This window comes from Bos indicus x Bos taurus, chromosome 25 (genome assembly GCF_003369695.1).
Source record: "Bos indicus x Bos taurus breed Angus x Brahman F1 hybrid chromosome 25, Bos_hybrid_MaternalHap_v2.0, whole genome shotgun sequence".
NCBI lineage: Eukaryota > Metazoa > Chordata > Mammalia > Artiodactyla > Bovidae > Bos > Bos indicus x Bos taurus.
In genome coordinates this window covers 25,678,177-25,687,460 of record NC_040100.1, presented here as the reverse complement: position 1 = coordinate 25,687,460, position 9,284 = coordinate 25,678,177, and positions in this window count along the sequence as shown.

Genomic DNA, 9,284 nt, shown 5'->3' with positions numbered 1-9,284 from the left:
AACCTCTTAGGCACCAAACCCCTTCACTTTGCATGAGAAAACCGAGATCCCCAAAGGAAAAGTGGCTAGCCCAGGGTCACACAACAGGACCCCTGGCACAGCTGGAGTGAGAACTTGCGTTTCTGATTTCTGATTCAGAGCTTGGCAGATGGATTCTCCCAGCTGGCCACAGCCTCCGAGACCTATCAAGTCTATGAAAGAATGAAAGGGGCTCAGGTGTCATCAAATCCCCTGGAAATGAACGCTGCCCTCTCCTCGGCCAAAACAGGATCATCCAGATACCCTTGGGTGCAAAAGAATCTGGGACAGCAGGAAGTAGCATTTCCTGATTGATTTACTGATCCATAGTTCAAGATGAGCCCACTCCTACCTGGAACAAATTCAGAGTAGGCAAAAAAGTAGAAGGATGGATAACTTGTAGGTAACCTTGTCCATATTACAAATGAATAGCCTAATATTAGAGAAGTATTCATAAACTGATTTGCCCAAGGTCACAACAAATTAATGATCAAATTACATTTCTCCCTTGATTCCCGATTCTGAGCTCTTAGTTGCAATGGGATCCTGACTTTCAGAAAGAAAGCAAAAATAATAAGACTCTTAAAAAATTTGAGATTCTAATCATCTTTAAATCAAGTCAGTTCAAAGATACCTGAAATTTACACACATTTTTCATTCAAAGCAACAGGAGACCATTTTTTCCTCACGATGGAAGGATGTAGGACAATGGAACCATACACCTCCAGGAGGTGCTACTCATGGGGCCTGCGTCATTAACACTGAGTTGTGCAGTGCACAGCCTGCCTGGCCACAGATACTAAATGTTGCTTAATTCAATCTGGGCTCCAATTTCCTCATCTGTAAATTAAGCTGGTCATTCTAGAATGATCCTGAGGCCCCTTCTGAGACCTTATGATACTGTGATAAACCATGTGCAGTCACACGGGAGAATAAAAAATAGGCCAATACACGAAGGGGTCTTATGCTTTCCCGGGATGCCTTCCTGGTGCTTTGACAAATGGTAATGCAGAGATGTTTCTGATTTCCCCATATTGCCCATAATACAGTCCTGTTGGTTGTAAAACACCCTCATCAACAACCCGGAACTCTCTGGAGTTTAATTTATCAGAAACAAAGTAAGTCCCTACAGTCACACAAAAGTGATGCCTCTTCCTTGTCAGAACAGCAGGGAGTAGGATGCTGATTCCTGAAGGAATGGTGCCCACTACGAATTGACATGACCTTTCCCCCTCATTTCTGTCTAGTCCCTGAAGGGACAGGCCCTCTTATTACATTTTCTCAGCCTGGAGTTTAGCTCCACAGGCAACCTCCTGTGATTTGTTTGTCTAAAGGGTATTGTTTCTTCTGAAAATCTAGCTAGGATCTTTTTAAAGGGTTCAGCCTGGGTGTGAGGGAATTAAGTATGACTCAGAGTGTGTGCTTTCCAAAGCCAGGTGAAAAGTTAGATGATCATTCGTTTGATTTATTCATGTATTTATTCAATCCACAAGCCCTGACAATGTACCTTTCATTGTGCCAATCTCTGCTGGGAGTCAGGCAAGTGGATAAAAGGGAATAATTTGTCTCCACCTCGGCACTGTTTAGCCACATATGACAAGTACTCCGCTTAAAGGAAACTAATTTAAACACGTGGCACATAACGCCACGGATCCACCAAGTTGTCTTTTTGTTCCCTCTTTTTGGACAGATAAAGGAAGTTAACATTTCACAGCCTCTCTGCAGCTAAGAGAGGCAATGTAATTCTTTCTAGCCAAAACACATAACAGAAATGACCAGTGTCATTTCTGGTGCAACCAGAAGCAGGGTGCAACCTTCCATTCTCTGGTTCTCTGGCCTGGGGACCAAGAATGCAGAGATGGAGGCCTGAACGTCGGTCAGCCTGAGCCTCCATGAGTGACAGAATGGAGCAGAGCTACACCCCTGCTTCCTCTACCCAAATTCATACACGAAGCAGGAATGAGAAAGAAACATTCGTTTTCTTAAGCTACTGAGATTCAGGGATTCACTTATTACCCCTACATAACTTAGCCTCACTTGACTAATTTAAAATCTAAACTTTTAAACCAGTTAAACTGGTGGTGAGGGACTTGGGGAGAACAATGATATACCTCCTTTATTTGCTAAATGTGTACAGAGCACAGACTATATGCCACATACTATGTCATGGTCCCAAAAACAAGTAAAGGATTGTCTCTGTCCTCATGGGGCTCATGATTTGATCATAATCATAACTTCACAGTTCAATTGCTCAGTCACGTCCAACTCTTTGCGACCCCATGGACTGCAGCACGCCAGGCCTCCCTGTCCATCACCAACTCAGCTTGCTCAAACTCATGTCCATTGAGTCAGTGATGCCATCCAACCATCTCATCCTCCGTTGTCCCCTTCTCCTCCTGCCTTCCATTTTTCCCAGCATCCAGGTCTTTTCCAAGGAGTCAGTTCTTTGCATCAGGGGGCCAACGTATTGAAGCTTGAGCTTCAGCATCAGTCCTTCCAATGAATATTCGGATTGATTCCCTTTAGGATTGACTGGTTTGATCTCCTTGCTGTCCAAGGGACTCTCAAGAGTCTTCTCCAACACGACAGTTGAAATGTATCAACTCTTCAGCACTCAGCCTTCTTAATGGTCCAACTCTCACATCCATACATGACTACTGGAAAAACCATAGCTTGAACTAGACGGACCTTTGTTGGTAAAGTCATGTTTCTGCTTTTCAATATGCTGTCTAGGTTTGTCATAGCTTTTCTTCCAAGGAGCACATAGTAATTGCTCAATAAATAATATTATTACTGTTAATATAATTGAAGCTCAGATGTAAAGAGATTCACTCATGAAATGTACTCCCACCAGCATGCCCAGATTGTAACCAAATGAAGATGTATGAGAAAGTAATCTGTGCCTTAGATTATGTTCTTCCTTTAAAGAAAACAATATTTATTTGTTTAGCTGAGCCAGGTCCTAGCTGCGGCAGGCAGGATCTTTAATTGTAACATGTTGGATCTAGTTTCCTGACCGGGGATCAAACCTGGACCCCACGCACTGGGGGTGGGGAGTCTTAACCACGGGACCACCAGGGAAGTCCCCTACCCTTCTCTTTGCTGAGCTTCTCCTATACACATTTTGTCAGCCTGTGAAAACTTAATCATTTTTTTTAAATCATAGAAAGTTGCCCTTATATAAGAAAAGGCAGATAAACACACTCAACCTCACTTCCAAAAACATACAACTTTAAAAGAAAACCAGAGTTATTAAATATGGTGTGTTGCACTCGATTGGATCCTGGAACAGAAAAGGAACATCCGTGGAAAACTTGGTACAATCTGAATAAAGTCTGGAGGTTAGTGAAAACCACTGTGCCAATGTGAATTTTTCAGTTTTGACAAATGCACTATGATTTTGGAAAATTTAATACTGGGGAGCTAGGTGAAGGGTATACTGGAACTTGCTATGCTGTCTTTGCAGCTTTCCATAAATATAAAATTATTACAAAAGATTTTTTAAAACAAGTGATGTTTCCCCAGGTTTGTATTTTACAGGTGATAAAAGCGAGGTGAGTCTGTGTGTAGGGTAGCCAGAAAAAAAATGCAGGAAGCTCAGCTAAACTTTAATTTCAGAAAAACACTGATTTTTAGTATAAATACTCCCCAAATATTGCATGGGGCAATAAATACATTTTTTAAAGTATTCATTGTTCATCTGAAATTCAAATTCACCTGAATTTTTATTTGCTAAATCTAGCAACGATATCCAGATGTAACATTGATGAAGATGTAGAAATAAACCTTATTATTAAAATGTGTGTGCGTGTTCAGTTGTGTCCAACTCTTTGCAACTCCATCCATGGACTATAGCCTGCCAGGCTCCTCTGTCCATGGGCTTCTCCAGGCAAGACACTGGAGTGGGTTGTCATTTCCTTCTCCAATTATTTAAAATGATAGCACATAAACTGTAGATTCTAACACATGATTATTAATATGAAAAAGTATTCTTCCTTGTTTCATTGTCTGATATTAATTATAACAGTGAGGTATTCTGGTGATTAAAGGAGTTAGTGAAAGAAAGACTGGAAGGAAGAAGAAAGGAAAGAGGCAAGAAAGAGACAAGAATAGGTGAATAAATAAGTAAATGAGTGAGTGAGTGGATTGAATGGGTAGTATGTGTCCCCAAATTCCAAAAGAAAAAAGTTTATAGATGTTAAAAATATGATAAGCTTTCTAAAATATTTAATATATTTAATATTTAATATTAATATACATGTGGGGAACACATGTATACCTGTGGTGGATTCATTTTGATATTTGGCAAAACTAATACAATTATGTAAAGTTTAAAAATAAAATAAAATTAATTTAAAAAATAAATAAATAAAATATTTAATACCTGCAACCCACTTTATAAATTGGGAGAGATTGGGATGAATTGGGAGTCACAGTTCTATTTACAATGGCGCCAAAGATCCAACAGTTTCCTCAAGAAGGAAAAAGAAGGGCTTCCCTGGTAATCCAGTGGTTTAGAATCCACCTGCCAGTGCAGGGGACAAAGGCTCGATTCCTGGTCCAGGAAAATTCCACAGGTCACAGAACAACTAAGCCCGTGCACCCTGGAGTCCATGCTTTGCAAAAAGAGAGGCCACTGCAATGAGAAGACTGCACACTGAAACTAGAGAAGGCCCCATGCAGCAACCAAGACCCAGCACAATTGAAAAAAGAGAAATAATTAAAAATACGAAAGGAAAATAAATCAGGAGCTTGGTGAAAACTTTTCTGAAAATGGTACTTCAAGGAACCTGTGTACCCTTCTCCTCAGAAAAGGAGAGAGTGCCTTGCTTATGATTTTTATTCTCCAAAATTTAAAATAAAAATTTCTGAACATACCAAGAAGCCTAAAGAATCTTACAGTGATCACATAAACTCAGCCTTTAGTATTTTATTCCATGTGCTTCATCTTGAATCTGTCCATCTCACTTTCCATCTCTTAATCCATCATGAGTGCTGTCGATACATTTCAGAGGAAGTTGCAGATATCAGTTCACTTCTTCCTAAAGACTTTTCAGCAAGATTATCATTCCCCAGAATCCAGTATTTGTGTATAGGTAAAATTCCAAATGGTAGTTTGCACAGATCTTAAGTACACCCCTTAATGGGTTTTGACAAAGGCACACAGCTGTGTAACCCCAACCCCTATTGAGATACAGAACATCTCTATCACCCTAGAAAGTGCTTTTATGTGCTGCTTTTCTCATCCATGCTGAACTTCCACCTTTGTAAAAATATCTAAATGGGTAAAATTAAAGACAAGTGCATACAATTCTAGAAGAGCAGCTCAAAGTACTGCAAGCCATGGATGGCAAGCCAGGAGGATAAGGGGTGCAGCTTATAGAACATCTTCTGTGAATAAGGCACTGTGAAAGCAGCAGTGAACCAAACAGATAAAAAGAATCCCTGCCTTCATTATGTTTATATCTAAGTGTGTAGGGGGTGGGTGGTGGCAATAGAAATAAACAAATACATGGGATTCCAGATAGTGGTAAGTGCCACAGAGAACAATGAAGCAGAAAAGGGAACTGATGAGTGTGAAGCAAAGGAATGCGGAGCTGCAGTTTTAAAGAGGGTAGTCAGGAAACCTCGATGAATGACAGCTAAGCAGAGACCTGCAGGGGGCAAGGTGTGTAGGAAAGTATGATGAGGGAATATGTGAACGCATTACTCTGCTGGGGCCTCCACAACAAAATCCCAGAGACTGGGGGTCTTAAGCAACTAACGTTTTGTTCTGAAAGTTCTGGAAGTCCAAGACCATAGTGTCACCAGGTTCCTCCTAAGGCCTCTCTCTTTAGCTTGCAGATGGCCACCTTCCCGCTGTGCCCTTGCGTGGTCCCCTCTCCATCCGTGTGTTGTCCGTGTCCTCATCTTCTTTCCCTGTAAGGACACCAGTCCTATTGTATTAGGTGCCCCTGCCCCGCATCTGATCTCACTTCACCTTCATTCTCTCTTTAAAGGTCCTCTCTCCAAATGGCAGACACATTCTGATGTACTGGGCGTTAGGAACTTCAACTCAGTTCAGTCATAACACTGAGTGAATGAATGGATGAACCAATGAACCAGTCTACCGCTTTGCTTCTGGGTAGGAGAATGAAGACACATGAAGACTGCAGAAACGGGGGACATGGAGCAAGCATCCACATTAGGAGGAGAGCCAAGGATTTGACATGTGTTGTTTTTCAAATCCCTCTTGGCCAATTCAAAATGTGCTTTTTTCTGGCTCTGGCTCCTAACTATTTCCAGAAGTGGTTTTTATTAACTGCTGGCCTGCAGCAGGAAGTGGTAGAGGAAAACCCCGACCTTGGAACCAGAATAACTGGGTTCTGTATCCATTCTATTGAGTGACCTTGAAAAAGCCACTTAACCCTCTCTTTCACTTCATCTATGCAATGGGGATGAGAACCTGGCCCCTTCACAGAACTGCCAGAGAAGTGAAGTGAGGCAGTCGAGGGCAGATGAGGGCGTGTAGCAATAACGCTTAGTAAACAGGGAAATGTAATACAAATAAAAGCAGAGGTATTACTGCGAGGCTTGCAGTGAAAACCACTGCAGACAGCTCAGAGCTGGGGCCTCCTGGTCATTTCAAGGGGAGTTTATTAAACCGTAGTCCTTGTCCTGGTTGCTTCCACTTCGGTCCCCAGGGCAATTACATAGCTGGAGGAGTGCAGGCCAGGGAAAGGAAAGGCTTATAAAATTGAAAAGAGAGGTTGACCCCATCTCAGGCCCAGAACTGGCCATTTCTGCCTCACCAAGGATTCTTTATACACATATATAAAGTTGTAGGTGTTCAATGTATACAACGAGGTGTGTTTGGAGACAAGTATATACCTATGAAACCATCATCACCGTCAATGCCATAAGTGTATTCATCACCTCCAAAAGTTCCTCCTGCCCCTTTGTTTTTTTCTCTTTTATGGTTAAGAGCGCTTAACATAAGATCTATCCTCTCAATGGATTTTGAAGTATATTATACAACACTGTTAGTCATCAGCCCTATGTTGTACAGCAGATCTCCAGAACTTTATTTTGCATAACTGAAGCCCTTGGCCCGCCACCTCCCAGGCCCTGGCAACCACCATTCTACTCTCTGCTTCAATGAATTTGACTATGTCTAAGTCCGCTTATGAATGAGATCATGCTGTATTTGACTTTCTGTGGTCTGGCTTATTTCACTCAGCATAATATCCTTAAGTTTCATCCATGTTGTTATATATGATAACCTTTCCTTCTTTTTTATAAGGCTAAATAGTAGTCCATCATATGTTTATACCACATTTTCTTTATCATCAAAGACTCTTGGTATCAAAAGTTGATAATGATGAGCACCCTCCTTACCGCTACTGCTGCTAAGTCGCTTCAGTCGTGTCTGAACTCTATGCGACCCCATAGACGGCAGCCCTCCAGGCTCCCCCGTCCCTGGGATTGTCCAGGCAAGAACACTGGAGTGGGTTGCCATTTCCTTCTCCAATGCATGAAAGTGAAAAGTGAAAGTGAAATTGAAGTTGCTCAGTCTCGCCCGACTCCACGACCCCATGGACTGCAGCCTACCAGGCTCCTCCACCCATGGGATTTTCCAGGCAAGAGTACTGGAGTGGGGTGCCATTGCCTTCTCCCTCCTTGCCGCATTTAGTACTAAATCCTCTCCAGGCATAAATTCATGGAATCTGGACAATACCTCCTGATGCTGGGGCTATTATTTACCTATTTTTTAGATGAAGAAACTGAGGCTCAATGGAGTTAAATAATTTGCCCAGATCATATGGCTATTTTTTTTTTAATTTATTTATTTTTGGTTGCAACGGATTTCAGTTGCCACGCAAGGGCCCAGCTGCCCTGCAACATGTGGAATCTTAGATGCCCGACCAGAGATCAAACCCATGTCCCCCAACCAGGAGATGGACTCCCAACAACTGGACCACCAGGGAAGTCCCTTACAATGCTGTTAAGAGGCAGAACTGAACCCAAATCAACTTCCACCTACATCCCATTACGATTACACAAAATGTGCTAAAGATATTTAAGGCATCTCAATTCTGCTTGAATTCCAGCTCTGACACTTTCCAGCCGTGTGACTTTGGACAAGTAATTTACCTTCCAGAGGACACCCTGCCGACCTGTTACCTCCAGGGCTGGCCAAATGCGAGTTGAGGGTTGTTCCTTAGTTTCTTGTAGACTCAGTTCCTTTACCTGTAAAATAGGGGCAATAACAGCTCATATTCCCAGTGAAAAGCACCTAGCCCAGTACCTGGCAGCAATCATTTTGTGATAGCAAAATGGTGCCTCTACACCAAATTGGGAGAAGGAAGAAGAGCAAAGATAGAAACACAAACAGAAAGAATAAATTAAAAATTTTTCACATCCAGCCTGTTTAGAACTTAGGATCAAAAAGTAATTATCTCAGCTAAAGGTGTGTAATTTTCCTTTGATTCAGTTCAGTTCAATCGCTCAGTCGTGACCGACTCTTTGCAACCCCATGGACTGCAGCATGCCAGGCTTCCCTGTCTGTCACCAAATCCCAGAGCTTGCTCAAAATCACCTGCATCTAGTTGGTGATGCCATTCAACCATCTCATCCTCTGTCATCCCCTTCTCCTCCTGCCTTCAACTTTTCCCAGCATCAGAGTCTTTTCAAATGACTCAGTTCTTTGCATCAGGTAGCCAAAGTATTGTAGTTTCAGCTTCAGCATCAGTCCTTACAATGAGTATTCAGGACTGAATTCCTTTAGGGTTGAATTGTTTAATCTCCTTGCAGTCCAAGGGACTCTCAAGAGTCTTCTCCAACACCACAGTTCAAAAGCATCATCTCTTCGGAGCTCAGCTTTCTTTATAGTCCAACTCTCACATCCATACATGACATACTGGAAAAACCATAACTGACTAGACGGACCTTTGTCGGCAAAGTAATGTCTCTGCTTTTTATTGTGCTATCTAGGTTGGTCATAGCTTTTCTCCCAAGGAGCAAGTGTCTTTTAATTTCATGGCTGCAGTCACCATCTGCAGTGATTTTGGAGCCCAAGAAAATAAGGTCTGTCACTCTTTCCATTGTTTCCCCATCTATTTACCATGAAGTGATGGGACCCTATGCCATGATCTTAGTTTTTTGAATGTTGAGTTTAAAACCAGTTTTTTCACTCTCCTCTTTCACTTTCATCAAGAGGCTCTTTAGTTCCTCTTGCTTTTCGCCATAAGGGTGATGTCATCTGTGTATTTGAGGTGGTTGATATT